Below are 20,322 nucleotides of genomic sequence, written 5' to 3' on the forward strand. Positions count from 1 at the left end.
GGGGAAAACTATCTGATCGGTAGTGGTCTAACCACTGGGATCCCCACCAGATCACTAGTAAAAGTCCCAAAAGTCCCCGAATGAATGGAGCAGTGGTTAGGCATGCACATTGCAGCACCATTTATTTTAATGGGACTGCAGGAGATAGCTGAGCACTGAGTTATCTCTAGTATTCCAATTAAAATTAGTGAAATGGCAGCCTGTATGCTCTGCCACCTCTCCATTCACACAAAAGGAAATGGGACTCACTCCTGGTCTCCTGATCGGTGGGGGTTCAAGCAGTTAGACCCCCATCAATCAGATAGTTATTCCTTATTCTGTGGATAGGGGATGACTTTAAATCTCAGCACAACCCCTTTAAAGACAAAACATTCTTCTTAAACAAGTTTAACAGAGCTCAAAAAAAGTATATATGTCATAGTTGCCAACATTTTACTATTGTCGCCTGTGGAATGCGGTTACTGATCTGGTGTTAAAAAATAAAGCAGTAAAGGTACCTTTATACAGGATGACTGTCTGGTGCACAAGTGTCCAACAGCCGTCTCAACAACTATTGCTCCTATGTTTTCACACAGGAGCAATAATTGTTCTGTGAACGGAGGTGGATCAGACCAGAGATCTCTTCCGGCTTCCTCCATTCACAGTGAATTGGCCAAGCACTCTCCTTTTCCTATGCTGTTTATATAACTCCAACAGAAGTCAATGGAAGTTACGCCAACAGTGTAGTACAATGAACACCACTGTAATAGGCAATGATGTGCCAAACCTGGTTCGCAACATAGTGCCCAATATTTCACATAAAAGTGAATACCCTCATGGGTTGATTTAATATAAATCATGGCCCTAAGACGGTCACTGTGCATAAAAGGAAGTATAACTGCCTTTGTCAGCTGCCCAGAAAATGTATGCAATAGGGTACAAGACTAGGGTCGATGGACACAATAGGGTGTATTGTGGCCCAGAAATGTCTCATGACGCCACGGCCCTGCTGGTATAGAATCAGCATGTGTCCGGCTATTAATGCTACTTTAAGATGCCCACGGAAGTTACTTAAGTCAATAAATAAATGTTGAGTGCGTTAGTAAATTAATCAAACTACGTACGAACAAATTCTGAGGTTAAGGCTCTTCCTCTTCACAGCGCTTCTCCTGCGCAAGATTCTCAGTCTAGTTAATTGAGGTGTCACTGATTTTATGTAAATGTATTTCTGCCGGGATTATTTCATTACTTAATCAATATGTCACTGGTCTTACATATTTTTTATACTAGAATTTGGCAGTAATTAGTTCTTTTTTGTTTCTTTATCTTAGTAGTTTTGACAGTAAAAAACCTAGTGAGAAGTTTTGCTGCATCACATGATGCAGAGAATAGTCCTAGCCAAGGCAAAATATAGAGAAGGGAAAAAAATCAGCAAAGCAATTCAACATTGCCTCTTTTTTGAGTCATTGATGGTGTCTGGTGGCATACATTACAGGGAAAAGACTAGACAAATGTTTGCTTGGCCCTAGAGTGTCTGAGATGGGGGAATTAGACTGAGAGCCCCATTGGTGGCAGAGACCGGTATGAATGAGGAAAATCTCTGTACAACCCTGCAGAATATGTTGATGCTATATAAGCAGCAGGCAATTTTAGCATATACATCATTATTATACAGCAACAATATTGGAGCTCAGGCTTAGCACCATTCAGTCAAATGGTTTGCAGTTTTTTTCGAAGTAAACCACTTTTGCAGTCATATGAAGTTATGAAATACTGGGATCATGCCTGCTTAAAACGGGTTGCAAAGATTAAGAACTGTAATCAGCTGTGATCTGCGGAGAAACCTGTCATTACGTGTTCTAATTCCCTGCAGCACCTCCTTGGGCAAATTAAGTATTCCATGGAGCTCATTAAAATCATTAGTAGACTGTATAATATGGGACAAGACAACTCCACCAGAGCAAGAGATGTTTTTTGTAATTACTTTTTGCTCTGGCCATAAAATGAACAGAGCGCCCCTCATTATCTCCGAATCCCCTAAAAGTCATTGATGTGAAAATGGATTTTGTAATCTAAATTTCCCCTTTAATAAGGTTATTTGGTTAAAGATGAATATTAAGTGGCTACCAGACCAAACAGAGACTCTGTCATGGATTTAAGGGCTCTTTCGCACGAGCTTGAAAATCGCGCCAAAGTTACCTGCTTAAAAAAAATTGCAGATAACTGCGTAAAAATAGTGCAAATGGGCGATTTCCCATAATTAAGCCTCGAGCTTAATTAGCGGTGAAATTGCCCCTTCACACAATTGGGAGCTGTGTGCTGTGTGTTATCCAGCTCCCATAGGAGTCTATGGAAACTCCTGCGCATCACGCACCAAAGATAGGTCAGGTTCTAGCTTTTCACGCAGCAAAGAACTTCAATTGAGGGTTTCAGTCACGCATGTCCTATTATTTTAGGTGCGAGTTTTGTACGCGCTTAAAATTCTTTCATCAAACATTTCCATAGAAATCCAATGTTTCTAATAGCCACAAGTTTTATTGTGGATTCGTAGCAGACTCCACCTCTTCTATTTAAAAGGTTGAAATCAGCTGTGGATTTTGGAGCAGATTTTAGAGCGTATTTCCCAATCGGTTGTGGATTTTGGGACAGATTTTCCAATCAGATGCGGATTTTGGGGTGGATTTTCAAGTGTGGAAATTCTGCAGCATTTCCGCTGTGTAAATTTACCCTTTAATACTTTTTCCTCTGCTATTTGCATACCTTTTTCCCAGGGAGCATTGCATCGCCTATATAAGTCTCTGTACAGCAACTTGGTGATCTCCGCAAGGAGAAACTTGATTGCTGCCGACCCATGGTAGAAATCAATAGTTAGATAACAAAAATCAAATCAGTTTCATTCGCTGTTCTGCCTCGTCCAGGATAGTTGGCTCCCAAACCTCATTGCTGTGCTATCAACCTTGTTAATAAACATCTTGATTTTCTGGAGGAGAAGTAAAACCTCCTCCTGGATAAAATAGGATTTTGGTATGAGGTGAGATATAAAAACCGTAGTGAGAAGAAGCTAAGAAGGAAAGAAGATCTAGTGTGTGGGTTACATAATGTTATAATCCTCTGACAGCCCTGGTGTGGGCAATGAACCTTATGCATTATAATTAAGGCATAATGCACATCCAGTAATTCAAAACTTAGTTCACCGACTTGAAAGTTCTCATTAATTTGTTCTATCATAATTTTCATTTACCTCTATTATATTCCCCTTAATGATAGTAACTTTTGTGTATTTTTCTGACCTTGACTGTGGAAATGAGAATTTGGGGAAATGTTTGCTTTATTGTTCTTTTTTGAGCCACACTGGTCCTGCTACCTGAGTTTTCAAAAAAATGTTGAAAAGCACCCCAGGTCTTCATTGGCTGCTGCTTTGCTGCTGTTTCCACCCAGTTTAAGCTCTAAAAACTCAATTTTTAATGTGGATTTTGCTATTTTTCTGCTACCCTGCTGTTTGCAATTCATTTACAGATGGGGACCACGTCCTAAGCAGCCATTTTGCCAGTACAGTACTGGTTAGGACTTCCCATGTTCCCTTAAATAGCCCTGCTCCAATCAGCTGCAAGGCAGCATCTGAATCTCTCCGTTGCACATTATAACTAGCAGTATCCCCATGTCCCTGTTACTAGAGAAGCCAAATGCCTAATAACAGGCAGTGGATTGCAAAGGTGCTAAAAAGGAGACCACCTGGTGGACGACATTTCAAACTTGATTTTTAGTGGTAAAACAAAAAAATATTTAATGCGAGTATATTACAATATTGATGGTACACACATAAGCTGGTAAATGAGCAGAAGTTACAACTTAATTCACTGGGGCAAAGGGATCTCTATTTTTTAATCAAGATATTCACAGGAAAGGGACCCTGAAAAATAACTTTTAGGGTGGCTTCACATGAGCGGGTATTTTTGTGCGTACATAGGTGCGCACCCCTGTACGTGCAAAAACACGCGTGTATTAAGGTCCATATATTATCTTCAATGGAGTCGTGGCTGCTGCCGGCGGCTCCATAGAAGACAATGGTCTGCCGGCACCCCTGAATCACCCCTAAAAGCAGCTCTCGCTGAATGAATGACAGGCAAGAGCTGCCTGTGATTGGCTGAGCGCCTCAGCCAATCAGAAGCAGCTCTTTCGGCAGGTAGGGATTTTAAATCCCCGCCTGCTGAAAGAACTGAATTACAGAATTTAAATTTAAAGCCCTTTCCTGCAAAACAATTAGAAGATGCCAGCAGCTGGATCCCCTACTGTAGCTGTCATCTGTGACAGCTGTGGTAGGAATTCTGTATTCCCTGGCAGGTGCAGCAGGGAATTCTTTTTCCTCACGCGGATGAAGGAAACATCTGCGGCATGCGACAGATGTGATCTTCATCCCCATGGGGACACGGCAGCAGCGGACAAGTAAGTATTTTTTTTCATTTATGTATTTTTTTTTACACTTAAATTCTTGTTTTTCAGGGAAGGGCTTATATGTAAAGCTCTTCTCTGAAAAACAATTCAGGGGTGCCGGCAGACCATTGCCTTCAATAGAGCCGCCAACAGCAGCCACGGCTCCATTGAAGACAATGCGTGCATTCCCTATCGTATACAGATGTCCTATCTTTGCAGGCACATGCCTGTAAAACACGGACATGTGAACACACCATAGGGAATGCATTGGTTCTAATAGAAGGGTGTTTTTGCGTGCGCGTATGCACGCACAAAAACACGCTCTTGTGAAGCCACCCTACTTGATATAATTAAAATTGATTTGAGCAAAAAAGACTAACAAACAGAAAACAAAAAGGAGACATGCACTCCTCAAAATGAGGGGTACACCACTCAGGAGTAAGTATACCCCCATGAAGGTGAAATAGACAGTGAAAATGAAGGAGCATATTATCCAATATAATATTGGCTGGATCACTGTTATTCCAATATAAGAAAACATGTGAGTATAGAGAGCGATTTTGTAGAACTTGTGAATCAGTCACATTATTACACTCCTTCCCAATGAGGTCAGGAGTGGTCCAGTCAAATGTTCCATACCCAATGCTTAACACTGCAGGTAAAGAACTCGATGTAGATGTAAGAGCTAGATGTAAGAAAATATTTACACACTCAATGACCACTCCAGGTCAATCAGTTGCACCTGCACTCAGCATTTCCTATATTATATATGTGAGGTATAGGATGATCTGTTCCCTAAGAACAAGAAAAACATGACCTGAAGGTAGTGATTTCAGCTGGCAGTCCACCTTCAGGGCTGATGCTGCTACAACTGCTCTACTTTATTTATTTGCTTATCTATCTAATTTTACTATTGCTAGGGACCTCACATATTTAATTTACGGAATGCTGAGTGCAAATTAGGTTTATTTGCCAAATTTACAAACTTTTAGCTGTTTGCAAAAAAACAATTAAACAAGAATATAAATATCTCAACACAACTAATAGAACAAGTGGTTTCTCCAGATTCACCACAAAATGCTTCTTTTAATGACTACTCCAGTCTTGGGATAATTCATCCCTTGAATAGAATCCCTTATGAGAGCACATATTTACAAAATAGATTTTTAATTGACTTCATTGATCACATGCCATATATAGATTATCCTCACATACAAGAATTGCTTCTCTGGGAGATTATAGAGGCCATGTGTCATGGTGCACCGGATGCAAGTAGGGATTGGGGCTGGGGCGATGTGACAGCGTCAGCCTCGGTCCATGTGATCCTCACACCAGCACATGCTCACTGTTATTTCAGTGCTAGATGCCAATGGGGACACTTCCCTGTCAATGTATGGACTGGTTGGTTAGCTGGAGAGTGTTGCATGATGGCCAGCCAACCAGTGTTAGTTTGTGTATTTTAATTCTGGCTCCTCCTTACAGAGGAAGCTGATTATACTCTCAGTCTGAAGTTGTTTCTGATCATGCCGGCGGCTCCTGGTTCTGTTCTGCATTTCAGTTAAGATAAGTCTGTCTGGTGATTTACTTATTATCTGGGGTGTTGGAACAGCTTATTCCTTGTACTTTTGTGTTTTTTTATACTTAGTGTAAAAGCTTTGCCACTATTCCCTGACATCACCTATGGAAAGTCAGGGTTGCTCCTGGTTCCTGATGTTGGGTTGCCCTCATCAGGGCAAGTGCTCTAGTTTTAGGTAGGGTCTCCTCATACTAGAAAATTTAGGGTCAGATTCCACCTCATTTTGTGTTTCCTATCTACATTTTGTGTTATTCACATTAATAAAGAGTGTATATTACTGTCCTTTTAGGACTCAAACAATACATCCGGGTTAGACGTAACACCATGGTTGTATAATTTGGACTTGTGCATGTACCAAAACAGTCAGTTTGTTACTGATTGTATTCCTGCCTGTCTCTACCAAATCTCCTTAGATTACATTCCTGTACACAAGGGTTTTCCAACGCTCATCTATCTTCCAGCAACACCTTGTTACGTAGGCGGTACACTCCACATATCCATACAGGTGTATGTTGTTAGTTTGTTATTGTTCGTTGCGCTTTTGTGTGTTTCAGCATTTGTAGCAAACAATGATGCAGAATAATGCAGCGAGCGTATACTTTTCCCTACATGGCGACAGATTACAGTGAATGTAACATCTATGTTGGTACACAAGCAATAATAAATGATTTTATTTTACAGTCAATTAAATTCACAGTTCCGCTTTGCTGCCTAATCTTAAAGCAGATGTTTATCTACTCGTAAATTCCTTAATAACAGGCATTATCTGAGCTTTGAGCTCCTCTGGGCAGTGTTATCACACAGGGCAGCACCTGAGCTACTGGAAAGTAACGGCAATGCAAATGCAGATGTAAACCACTGTATAAATACTACTACTCCCACCTTCGGGATAGCGAAATACGGATGTGATTCCCGTGTAGTCTTGGCTGTAGAAAAATATGTATAATTACAATGGAAGATATCCAGATCCCCCTTACTGATGATTAATTAGTCCACTGAATGTAGGGCAGTACATTAATATTCTTATTTGTAGCTTAATTGCTTGTGGTTTGTAATCATGCTATCCTTGTTCTGTAAGGGTTCCTTCATATTAGCGTTCTGCATTCCATTGTTTGGCTCCATCCTAGAAGCTGAATAATAGTAAAATGGGAAGTGTCGGATCTGGCACATGGTGAACACGACCGGCTCCGGACAGAAAACATTGGCTATAACAAGTTCCATCCGGCTTCCATTACACACTCCGGATGAAACTTGTTGTAGCCAATGGTTTACCATGCGAAATAGCATTGCATGCAGGGATATTTCATCCTGCATTTTAGAGGAAATCTGCAACAGAGGCTCTAAACGGAGCCGCCAACGCAGATGAGAACAAAGCCTAAGAGCCCATTGATGCAGGAATATTTTTTGTCCGTATTCAGTCCATATATTTTAATAACGGAATGCGGACAGCACGCAAACCCACTTAATTAAATTGGTGTATTGAGACATGCATTTTTTTTACGCAGACTGATGTCGTGCATGAAAAAATTGCAGCATATCCTATTTTGGTCCATATTCACAGACCAAAATTCTAGATACCCGTGTGAATAAGCCCTAAAACTTCATTTAGATATAGGAATAAATTAACTAATACTGGGGCTTATTTACTCAGACAAACATTTCATACACTGATCTAAATTGAACTCCATTGACATATGCTGCATAAATGATGGACGATGAGCTGATCGCTCAGAGTAAATAGTAGCTGTTCAGTATTGAATGACTGCTATGTTATGTCAAGGGGCATTTTTTGTTCACAAGGTCACAATTAGGCCGTGCCCCATTTTCATCAAAGCTGCACACCTTTGCTTTGATGCCACATCCCTTATTTCTGAAATACCTAAACAATTGCTTAAAAGTGTCTAAAACACATCATAAATGTGGTACATAGCGTGTTTGACAGGTTTTGGAGCACATTTATTGCTAATGTTGCAGCAGAATTTTGCTGTAAGTTAGGCTGCATTCCCACGAACATATATCGGCTCGGTTTTCACGCCGAGCCGATATACGTCGTCCTCATGTGCGGGGGGGGGGGGGGATGGAAGAACCAGCAGCAGGAACTGAGCTCCCGCCCCCTCCCTGCCTCCTCTCCGCCCCTCTGCACTATTTGCAATGAAAGGCGGCGGGACGGGGCAGGGCTAAATTCAGAGAATTATATTGGAGCTCAGTTCCTGCTCCTGGCTCTTCCATCCTTTTCCCCCTGCACATGAGGATGACGTATATCGGCTCGGCATGAAAACCGAGCCGATATACGTTCGTGGGAATGCAGCCTACACCCTTTTTGGAGCAAATCATCTTAGATGAATTTACTATTAATTTGCACCAAAAAAAAACATATGCTACATCTCCCACTCATCTATTCAAAGGTGTCTAGAAAAGTGGGTGTTGTTTAAGTAGAATGAAGTTTTCAACACATGCAACTTTTTAAAAAGGCGCAGAATTTTTGTGCAATCTAGCTATAGTAGCTGGTTGGTATATAAAGTGACTCCACATCTCCAGATATATTTAAAGATATGATAAATTTATCAACATCATCCAACATTTGATAAATTAGTTACATCTACAAACTGGAGAAGGGAAGAAAAGCTGCCAGAAAACTGGCATCAAAAATTCCCCTGATGATAAATTCCTCCCAATGTGCCCCCAAATTTGACACCAGCCTTCTTCAGCTTTTCATGCACTGACTCAGGAGGTACTGGTTGATATTGGAGAGATCCAGTTGGTGAATGGAGATTTACTTGCAGGCACTGCTGCACTATTGGCAGATTATGCAAATTAACTTCCTTATGAAGGAGAACTAATTTGTATGCACTGACATCCTAATGAGTTTGTGGAGGGCTTATGTCTACATATAGTAGCTAAGATGAAGGTATCACAGCCGCAGGGGAATCACTTATTCTAACATCGTTTTCATTGATTTGACTCCTGGTTAAAATATAACTTTTAATAGTAACTAATAAAAATGGTTCTAACACAGGGGATCACTACCCGTGTGTCATAGCTGAATTACCACTCTATCAGTTATAGACATTGCTCTGATCGCTCAAATATTCGTTTTTGGGACAAACGTTTTTGGTCCCTTTTCTATTAGGGCTCCTGATGAAGTCGCATCTTGCAACAGAAACGCGTCCAGCCACTTTAAAACATCAAGTGTATTCAACATCTAACTCTATTTGAGCCAATTAACATAGGTCCAAGCTGGGGTTTTGATTATATTGATAACTGGATCTATCCAGAATAAAACGATTACCCCTGGCTTTGTTGATCATTAAAGTATACTGAACCAAGTGTTTGGCTACATTTTGCCCATACCACTACAATAGTGGACAAGCCAAGTTGTCTTTGGACGGAAATCTATACGTTTCAATTTCTTAGTCCTACGGTGGGAATGGGTATGCTATAACCTTTCACTAGCCTACTCTCACCAATGGAACAGTTATAGTGGCCCCCAGAGTGTCCAGAGGGCACAAGCATTAAATAGCACGGAATATCCATCCCGACTTGAACTGTGCAAGTGCTCCTCAATCACTACCTGTGGGCACCTTTAGGAATTGGTAGATTATGGTGTTTTAACCACAAATATATATTTGTTCTCTCTCTGTGGGGATAATTTTTATTTGTTACGGATAGTAGCTAAGATGAACAAGCAGAGCTGCAGTTTAAAGTGTCTGAAACAGAGGTGGTAAAAGAGCAGTGGGCTGGTGACACGACCTCTTTAAGCTATACATATAGGGACAATCAATTAGCAAAGGTAAATCTTCAACTTATCTTCTATAATTTATAGTACATTAGGCGGTACTTAATCTTTTTGATAGCCCTGATCTTCATGCTCTCACCTAATGTCCAACCTGGTAGTCACACAACTTACTTGACTCAAAAAAACATTTGGCTTACAACACAGTCAATAGGCCTTTATGTTCACTATATTTTGGTCCAGACTGGTTCTGCAGTGTCTTGATTCGTCTTGAAATGTCCTAACTGAACAATGAGGAGCAACATGATTACAAGTCATTTGTAGTTTTTTTCAGGCATCCTCCATCAGCAACGAGTATAACTAAAATTGTCCATTCTTCAACAGCTAAGACAGCCCCTAACACATTTTGGAAATTGCTGAATTATAGTAATCTTGTTTGATAGAGTCTACTTTAGCCAGTCCTTTTGATTGCTCTTGTTGAGATGTTTTTCGAGAGCTTCTTTTATTCCCTGCTACCTTGGTGACTGATGAACTGGAATCTCTCATATCATATAGAGGTGTCCTGTGCTGTCCTGGTCTAGTTGACTTTGTTTTTTTCCTTGCTCATCTACAAGTGTGTCAACTGGTGCCAAATACATTATCATCCATGTTTGGTTTTCTATTTGGTTTTCGTATGTATAGATTTAGTTATTTCTATTAAAGGTTGTATGTTTTGGGCAGTTGTCTTAACCTTTTCTTTCAAAATCTTTATTACATTGAAGTTAAATTATAATCTACACTAGTAGTGCGTTGGACCTGCTTTAGCCTTCAGAACCATACTAATTTGTTGTGGTATAGATTTCACTGCTGAAACCATTCTGTAGGAATATTGGTCCCAATATGTGCTAAGAAAACCTTCCCACACTATTACTCCATCTCCACCAGGCCTGAATTGTTGACACCTGATAGGAAGGGATCATCGATTCATGCTGCTTGCCCCAAATTCTAGCCCTTCAACAGCATGGGTCAACAGAAGCCTGGATTCATCTGACCAGGCAGTATTTTTTCACTGCCCAGTGATTTTTGCGTTATCTTGCCCACTGGAGTCTTACCTTACCGTGTTTCTTAGACATCAATGATGCTGGAACTGATCATCTGCTGATTTAGCCAATCCATGCTAAAGAACAATGAGTTGTATTGGACATGTTAGTTGGAGCACCAGTGTTGTATACGACTGCAATTTTCTCAACTGTGCACATCTGTTCATCAGAATGATTGACATCCTCCTCTGACCCTTTCATTGATGAGTTGTTTATGTCTATGGAATCCCCTTTCACTGGATGCTCTTTCTTGATCACACCATTCTCAATATACTTTCTACAATATTACATGATAAAACCCCGGTTGGCAGTGAAATCCTGGCCCCGGCTAGTCTGGGACTGATGACCAGACCTTGTTTGTGTAGACTATAAGCAAGGCATGCTAGGTATTTTTCAGCTTCCTGCAGTAAAAGTAACTGATTGCCCAGGGTATAGAGAGCGGGACCTGTTCGCCTTCTGACACCCATTCTATGAGGAGTTGTGCATCTTGGCACAACCTCTTTAAATGTTAGTTTCACCACCACTTTCTAGTAAAGGTAGAAAACCTATATGCAAGACCTTCAATAAAGATGCACAATCTGAGAGGTCTTAAAATGACAACAGTATGACATCAAGGAATGTGTGGGGTCAAAAACTATGTTTTACTGGTACTTTAGGACCAAAATAACTATACAGAGAACAGCCACATCTGGTCTGGAACACTTTTGGTTCCTATTTGTGAAATTGCAGCAGCCAGTAGTAACCATGTAGTGATGCATTAACTCACATCAGACTCTCGTTAAAGGATTTTATGTTCAAGCTGCGCGGCACAATCATCGGATTCCTGCAGAACCTGTTAGCTTTGCCTCTGCAATTCTTATCTGTGTTATACAATATAATTGGGGTGGTACAGTGGTTTTTAATGCACTGTAATGAAAGGAAATGTGCAGATTTACTCTTGGCCTACAATTTGTCTCTGTTAGCAGTATTACAGTTCTTCCTGCCATAGTGTTTGACCCGGCCAGTTAAGCTGTGATCCTATTAAATTGTGTTTGGTTTCTCTATCTCATCTGATAATATCCTTCTCCTTATTGCTTCAGTCCTCATTTTTAAAAAAAAAAGGTTCATAAAAAATAAAGAGCTACAGACACGTTTCCCAATTAATATTGAATATTCACAAACATATCGTCATCTGACTTTCTACCTGTTAGTGAATCATCTTTCGAGTCATCCACTATCTATGAGTATATATACAAGTCTAACATCTTTTCTATGGAAACACAAAATCATTTCTGCAGATGGGCAGTGAAGTCGTACATAGATACATGGATTCTGTGAGACGCTGATTAAAAGAGTGAGTATCTTATGGGTAGCACCAGGGCTGGCTGGGCATGTACTCTAGGTGGTGAGAGGTGCACGGGCACCTCTTGAACCGCTGGGGATGTTAGGAATAAGGTTCTACTGGTTTTAGGTAGGTCCAGAGGGAACTACCGCTGAAGCAGCTTGGTGCTTACTCTTGTCCAGGCAGTTGGTCATGGCAGTCTCTAAATTCATAATACCAGTACCGGCCAGCTTCATATTGGGCAAAGTGAGTCCGGTCACACACTCCTTGATGAGGGACTTTACGGAAGGATTCAACATGGCCGTTGCATGCTTGAAACATTTATTAATAATCAATAATAATAGTCTGGTCCATGAAGACCATTGGCACACAATGCAGCTTATACTCTTGCATCAGGCGTAGCCAGTCCAGTAAGTCATTGTTAATTCGGTTCAGTTATCTCTAGAAGTGCTCTGGTTTGGAGAAGACTCTAGCAGACTTTGGTAATTAGGAATCTCTGATAGGCTTCTGTGGCCTGGTTTCTGCTCATCCTTTCTTGCAGTATTTGATGGGATGTCTGGTTGGCAAGAAAGCTACTACCTCACATCCTATTTATGGCACTAACCGCTTTATATCTTCCTACTCTCGCTTGCTTCCACAATAGTTACTCACTACACTTGACGCCCACCTGACCGCCCTGATGCAGACCTGTATTTAAAGATACAATAGAACATAAAATACACCTTGTTTCACACAGGTATATTATATTGCAGCATATATCCGATCAATAAAAACAAACTTAGTAGACCCCTTCTACACACCAGCAGATACAGTTATATGAGAGTTACATATACTATTAGCAAAAGATTTATTTTTTATAGTAGAGTAGAATAAGATTGCCACCCAACAGCAGAGCCATGAGATGATAATTTGGCTACTTAAAAGGATTGTCCAGTTTAGAAAACCCTTTTTCATATACCCTTTTGCTGAGTTCATAGAGGGGGTTCCTCTCGGCCAGCATACAACATGGCTATAAAGAGTGTCTCCTGCTCTGGAGGATCTGTCCTATCCTGCTTTACCAGAGGAGCTCAGCGATTTGAATGGAAACTGTGTAATACTTCATTTTACCTGTAGAGGTGCTGCAGAGAAATTGAACACTGCCAGGTTTCTCTACAGATTGCAGCTGATCACTGGGGGTCCCAAGACTGGGGAAAAGGGGACATCAATCAGTACCCATTGAGGAGTCTTGATTGCTTTACATTAAGAACACATTACCAGGTATCGATAAATTAGGATTGCATCTCCCACATTAAAATTCTGCACATTTTGAAATGTCTCTACCATATATATTAGCTAGTCTTTTTAATTAAAGCATGTTCTTTCTTTTTTTACAGGCACCACTACATACCTGCCTGAGCGAACAAGTGTTCAAAGAACTGCGTAATACAGGTAAGCGCTGGGGCCTGAAAGAATACTGAAGTTTTAAAAGCCCCTTACAAGGTTTTACTTCTTGGTTAAATTCCTGCAGTAGTGGGGGTGTTAAGTGGGGGGAATCCTTTATATATAGTATATGTTAAACTTTTGAAACTTTTAGTATAATATCTGGGAGAGATATAAACATTCCTGAGAATCATAGATGGGCAGTCTATTGTATAGCAGATATAAAGTCCCACAATCACTCAGGTTCTAATAGAGGCCAGTACTCACATGTTACCTTGACAGGGATACAATATAGGATTGCGGAACATAATAAAAACTTTAAAAAGAGTCTGTCAGCTGGAACAAACTGCAGACATCATGTTATAGAGCAGAAGGAGCTGAGGAGATTGCTACAATGTTTTATGTGGAAAGATTCAGTGTAACTTGTGTTTTATTCATTTAATTCTTTGCTCATTCTGATCTGAACAGTCCAGTGGGCGGAGTTATCAGTGATTGACAGCTATCTGTATATGACTGTAAATACAGAGAAGGCTGTCAATCCCTGATAGCTTCGCCCACTAGATCAGATCAGAATGAGCAAATGATTAAATGAGTAAAACACAAGTTATACTGAATCTTTCCCCATAAAATTATATATCAATCTGCTCAGCTCCTCCTGTTCTATAACATGATGTCTGCAGTTTGGACAGCATTTTCGGTCCGACAGACTCTCTTTAAGGGTGTTTTTGGGACTTAGATATTAACAAACTCTCCTCAGAATAGGTCATCAGGTCGTGGGGTCTGTCTCTTAATACCCCACTGATCAGCTGTTTGAAGAGACTGCAGCACTTCAGCCTCTTCCTTGGCCTCCGACCCTTATGCATCAGTCACATTGCTTTTCTGCAGCTCAGTACCATTCAAGTGAATGAGATTGAGCTTCAGTACCAAGTACATCCACTACACAATGTACAGTGCTGGTATACAATGAAGAAGCCATAGCACTTACTTGAGCACCACATTCCATTCTAATTGATTTTTGGGCATGCCTGCAGATAGATGCTCACCCATGGATGGTCTTAGCTATGTGTGACCCATGTGGTCACACAGGGTACTGACCACCAGCTTGTAGGGGGGCACCAGGCAGATGTAAGCTACAGGCTATTGCCACCCGAGCTCTTCCAAGCCAGATGGTCTTCGACTCTCTTGGCAGTGGTACCATGAATGATAAAACTGGATTGCTACCGAGTGTAATCCGATTCATATTTAGTTTGGACACTGATGACAGCTGTCTTCGTATCTAGGGGTGAGCACCTCGATTCTGCCTTTCATGTGAAGCGGCACATTGCCCCCACTGCTGGTGTGATGGTTTGTGGGGTCATTGCAAATGACAGTCAGTCACCCCTAGTAGTGGTACGAGGGACAATGACAGCTCAGCATTATGCACAGAACATCCTGCAGCCACATGTGTTCCTCTCTTGGCGGCTTCCAAGAGGCAGCAGGATAATGCTCAGTGTCACACACAAGGGGTCACAGGAATGTCCCCACAACACTGCCACACTTCCATGGCTTCACAGTCGCTAGATTTATTTCCAATAAAAGATGTATGGGACCATCTGGGACTACATTTGACAGCCTACAAATTTGCATGACCTAGAGGCTCGGTTTACAGCAAATGTGGATTAATATACCGCAGAATACCATACAGAACCTGTATGCCTCCATGCCCGACCGTTTCACATCTTGTATTCAAGCTAACGGTGGTACAACAGGGTACTAGAGCCTCTATGCTCGCCGTTATGACATCCTGTATCCAAACTTGAGGCGCTGCAACAGGGTACTAGAGCCTCCATGCCCGCCCGTATCATGTCTTGTATCCAAGCTGAAGGCAGTACAACAGGGTACTAGAGCCTCCATGCCTGACCAGTGTAACATCTTGTATCCAAGCATGAGGCAGTACAACATGGTACTAGAGCCTCCATGCCCACCCATATCATATCTTGTATCCAAGCTAGAGGCAGTACAACAGGGTACTAAAGCCTCCATGCCTGCCTGTATCACATCCTGTATCCAAATTTTAGGCGGTACAACAGGGTACTAGAGCCTCCATGCCTGACCAGTATCGCATCTTGTATTCAAGCATGAGGCGGTACAACATGGTACTAGAGCCTCCATGCCACCTGTATCACATCTTGTATCCAAGCTAGAGGCAGTACAACAGGGTGCTAGAGCCTCCATGCCCACCCTTATCAAATATTGTATCCAAATTAGAGACAGTACAACAGGGTACTAGAGCCTCCATGTCTACCCACATCACATCTTGTATGCAAGCTACAGGCAGCATAGCTGGGTACTAGAGCCTACATGCGTGACCATATCACATCTTGTATCCAAGCTAGAGGCGGTATAACAGGGTACTAGAGCTTCAATGCCTACCAGTATCACATCTTATATCAAAGCAAGAGGCGGTACAACAGGATACTAGAGCCTCCATGCCCGCCCGTATCACATCTTGTATCCAAGCTAGAGGCTGTACAACAGGGTACTAGAGCCTCCCTTCAAGAGGTCAGTTTTCACAATACATGATATTGCTCTGATATTGTAATCACTAATATCAATGTTATAATCACACATAGAAAGTTTCATTCAATTCCAACAACTCCATGGAGGGGACGGAGTTTGTTTGACAATGAGTGGTGTCTAACTTTAATGGATAAGATCTCCAATCAAGGAGATAGACGGAAATCATAGAGCCATACAGCAAAACGTAGAATGACTTAACTCCCCACTGAGAGCTCCACTATATGCATTACCAGTTTATTATAGTTAGTGACCTAAATTCTGCCCTGATGCATTTTAGAATATATTTGTATAGAGAAGTTCAGCTTCTCTTAGTTGAAAAATTATGAGCCCCCACCACAAGGGGAGCAAAGTGCATATGAAATTCTACAGCTAGCAATGAACTTAATAGAAGATGCGTGTACTGAGCTCTCCCTTTTGACAGCTGCAGGGGAAGCAGTTCAGTACCATGTGCCCCCATCTCCACTATACTTACAAGCCCTACTATTTTATAGATACACTTTAGATGAGTTCTTGGCACTGGAGGGTAAAGTAGATGATACAGTAAATCGCATCTGCAGCAGATCCTTCAGAGGAGATTTAAATATGAAAGAGGTCACATTTACCCATTTTCTGCTGAGTATTTTCTCTCAGGTTTTATCCTGGGATCTGATCCGCTCTGCAGATGTTTCATGCTGATTTCCTGCTCGTATCGTTTTCTCCGTCTTTTAATTTTAAGTATTACCATTTCCAAGTTATTTGACAGCTTTGTGTATCGTTTTATTGGAATCAAACGGCTGTTCTGGGTGTTGTAGTTAGATTGATGTGGGATTTTTTTCTACCCACAACTCTTCTAGTATTTTCTATTATGTAAATCACCAAATAATTTATTAATTAACACTTGCCAATAAAAGTCAGCATCCCTTTGAAGCTTTTAGGGCTAATTTTCAAGTGACCTTCTCAAGGTCATAATGGGCACATGAGAAGATTTACATAACATTTTATATCTTGTGGAGTAGATAATATGTTACAGGTAATAAGAGGACCATTGTATGTTTGCCAACATTAGCCACCATACATACTACAGAGCTGTAAGGTAGCACATGAAGTATCTACAGTTCCTTATTATCGAGCGGTATCGTCATTTTTTTTTTTGCCAACTTGGGACTTGTGAGAAAAAAAAATTGTATGCCTCTCTGCTACAGCAGTGGTTGTGGATCTGCTGTGCTTCTAGGCTGACTTAGGATATGATCCAGGGGCTACACCTGGGGTTTCCCTGGTTTTCACCTTTCAACCCCAGCAGTTGAGATCTGGTCTTTCCTAGGGTGACCCCAGACTATTCCCCTTGAAGGCCTGGTAACGTGACTGAGGATATAAGCCTAAGGGTGGCTTCACACGAGCGTGGTTTTGTGCATACATAGGTGTATGCAGCTGCATACATTGTTTTCAATGGAGCCGCAGCTGCTGTCGGCGGCTCCATTGAAAACACTGCTCTGCCAGCACCCCTGAATTGTTTTTCATGGAAGGGCTTTACATATAAGCCTTTCCCTAAAAAAACAATTATTTTAGTGTAAAAACCCCCCCAAAAAACGTACCCTCTGCCGTGTCCCCCCTGGGGATGAAGAACACATGAAGTGCTCAGCCAATCACAATCAGAGCTACTAGCAAGCGGGGATTTTAAATCCCCAGCTGATGATAGCTCAGAACTAGAGAGCCAGGGACAGCGCAGGAAGTTGTGGCTGAGCCCCGGCAGCTGAAGGAAGGTGAGTATGTTTTTAAAAATTTATTTACACTACTTTTATTGGATTTTCAGAAGAGAGCTTATGTTTAAAGCCCTTCCCTGAAATCCAATGACGGAGATGCCAGCAGCAGGATTCTCTATCGCAGCTGTCATGTGTGACAGCTGCGGTAGGGAATTGAAGAATTCCTCTGCTGCATCTGCCACAGATGTGGCAGATGTAGCAGCAGGGAATTCTTTTAACTAGCGGCAGATGTGTTCTTCATCCCCGCGGGGGTCACGGCAGTGGCGGAGAGGTAAGTATTTTTTTTTACACTAAAATGTTTCTTTTTCGAGGAAGGGCTTATATGTAAAGCCCTTCCCTGAAAAAGAATGCAGGGGTGCCGGCAGAGCATTGTTTTCAGTGGAGCCGCTGGCAGCAGCCACAGCTTCATTGCAAACAATGCGTGCATTCCCAATGGTGCACGCATGTGCACACACCATAGGGAATTCAATGTTGCAAATATAAGCGTGTTTATGTGCATGCGTATGCACGTACAAAAACACGCTTGTGTGAAGCTACCCTAAACCAGACTCTTCTCTAAGAGGAAAAGATAACCATATACAGATAGCTGTTTCCTATGTCAGTGTATAGTAGGCTTCTGGGTGGTTGGGTGTGAAGTCTATGACGTGGGTTGGCAAGGGTACAGTTTCTTCTTGTAGAGACTGCCTAATAGACATGAGAAAACCTATAGACTAATTTACACAGTTGGTGGGTGGAGATCCAGTCCATAGCTTCACCCTGGCTCTCAACTCAGCTGTAGGCACTGACCCCGTTACTGGGGCATAAAAGGCTGCTGGTCCATGGAGTCAGTGTCTGACAAGCTAAGGAGAGAGCAAGACCTTGCAGCCTGAACCTGAGCACCCTGCGTGGTGCACCTTTGCGTATATTACATTGAATTTGAGTTTTTTGTTGCGTTTCCTGAATAAACTGAAGTAAGTTTATCCACTTTGAGTCAAGGGTGTCTGTGCCGCCCCACCCCCTAGAGGACATTGTCACAATATGTATAATTTTGAATTATGAGAAAAAACATTGAAAATTGTGAACATGGAGCTACCTGCCCACAGTCCCTACAACTCCAAATTTGTCCCGTGCTACAGTAAGACTATGCTCATGAGGCCTTAGACAAGACTCGAAAGTAGTTTTACTGACAAATTGTTGACTCCCTCTCTAGGGTCATCTTTCAAACCATGATGGCTATCCTACACATCACACGCACACTCCAAAGTCCGAAGGAAATCGTGAAGGTCTCTCTGACAAGTTCCTGACACCAGAATTGATTACAGAGGCTAAAGAATGATTGCCACTTTACATTGGAGGGTACTGTTATGAATGGTAATGAGATTTTATAAGGCCTATGGAGACTTCCTTGACTCAGGTCAGGAGATTGAGGATGTTGATTTTCACTTGATGGACAGTATCTCAAGTTCTGTAGGACGTAGATGCCCATGAATTCTATAGTTTGACCAAATTCACTTAGCAACTTTTGATATTATTGGGTCTCACAAATTAAAGCTGTGAGTTTGTAGAAATTGGCTTTTCATCAACTGCCTTGCCTAATAATACTTTCAGCATGCATCCTAGATTTAAAGGGGTAGTGCACATTTTCAAATGTAATCTGGATATTTGAAAGAAATTCTCATTTAAGACAATATCTCCTCTAAAAACAGTCACCCTGGGGAACAGCTGATTACCACAAGTTTCATTCTTGAATGGGTGCATTATTTTTGTCAATCCAACCACATCTTACTTAGTGGCTCTCCAGTCTAAAAGCTCATTCACATTATGATTTGTACAGAGACATAATAGGGCTGCTTTAAGATATGCATGAGTCTTAATCACAGACAACTCAATAGGGCATATGGAAGCAAGGTAGAATACCTCTGTAATATGGCATTCAATAGAATATTGGGTAATGAATTCAGGAGGACAGTGGTAAAATCACTGAAGTTGCAATCAATCTTTACTGCAGTTTAGACAGCATATACTATAATACAGAGTGATATATATATATATATATATATATATATACTGTATATATATATATATATATATATATATATATATATATATATATACATATACATATATAAAATGCAGGTCGAATTGATAGTCTCTGTATACATTAAATTAGAATGTAGCAAATTTTCTCCTAAATCTGCTTGACTCTATAACAGTACTTCTTATACCATGTGCCCTTGTTCTGTTAGACTCATCCTTTCTTTTACTGCTGATAAAACCTCTAGTATAAGACCAGCATTTCTCAGGAGTTGCTGCTTCATTTCACAGCTGTCCTCACCTCTGTGTCAACTCTCCATTAATTAATCAGCTTTCCTTTCTCAACACAAATTTGGTACTACTTCCAGTATACTGTAGGCAATCATCAGAGGCTGAATTAGTCAACCGCACATAGCAAGCTCCTGATTTTTCATCCGGCATTTCATGCCAGATCTGTGCCAGGGCCTCCAAAG

At 41.2% G+C, this 20,322-nt stretch overlaps 1 protein-coding gene across 4 annotated transcripts in view; it reads left to right on the forward strand.

Annotated features, from left to right (window-relative positions):
• The window catches only part of LOC136580528 (leucine-rich repeat and fibronectin type III domain-containing protein 1-like protein), a 684,740-nt gene that overhangs the window by 379,875 nt on the left and 284,543 nt on the right, over nt 1-20,322 (forward strand). For all 4 annotated transcript variants that reach the window (XM_066581146.1, XM_066581149.1, XM_066581145.1 and 1 more), the window contains exon 3: nt 13,493-13,547. The gene's annotated coding sequence lies outside the window, so the exon portion shown is untranslated. The remainder of the gene's footprint in view (nt 1-13,492; nt 13,548-20,322) is intronic.

This window comes from Eleutherodactylus coqui, chromosome 10 (assembly GCF_035609145.1).
Source record: "Eleutherodactylus coqui strain aEleCoq1 chromosome 10, aEleCoq1.hap1, whole genome shotgun sequence".
NCBI classification, from domain to species: domain Eukaryota; kingdom Metazoa; phylum Chordata; class Amphibia; order Anura; family Eleutherodactylidae; genus Eleutherodactylus; species Eleutherodactylus coqui.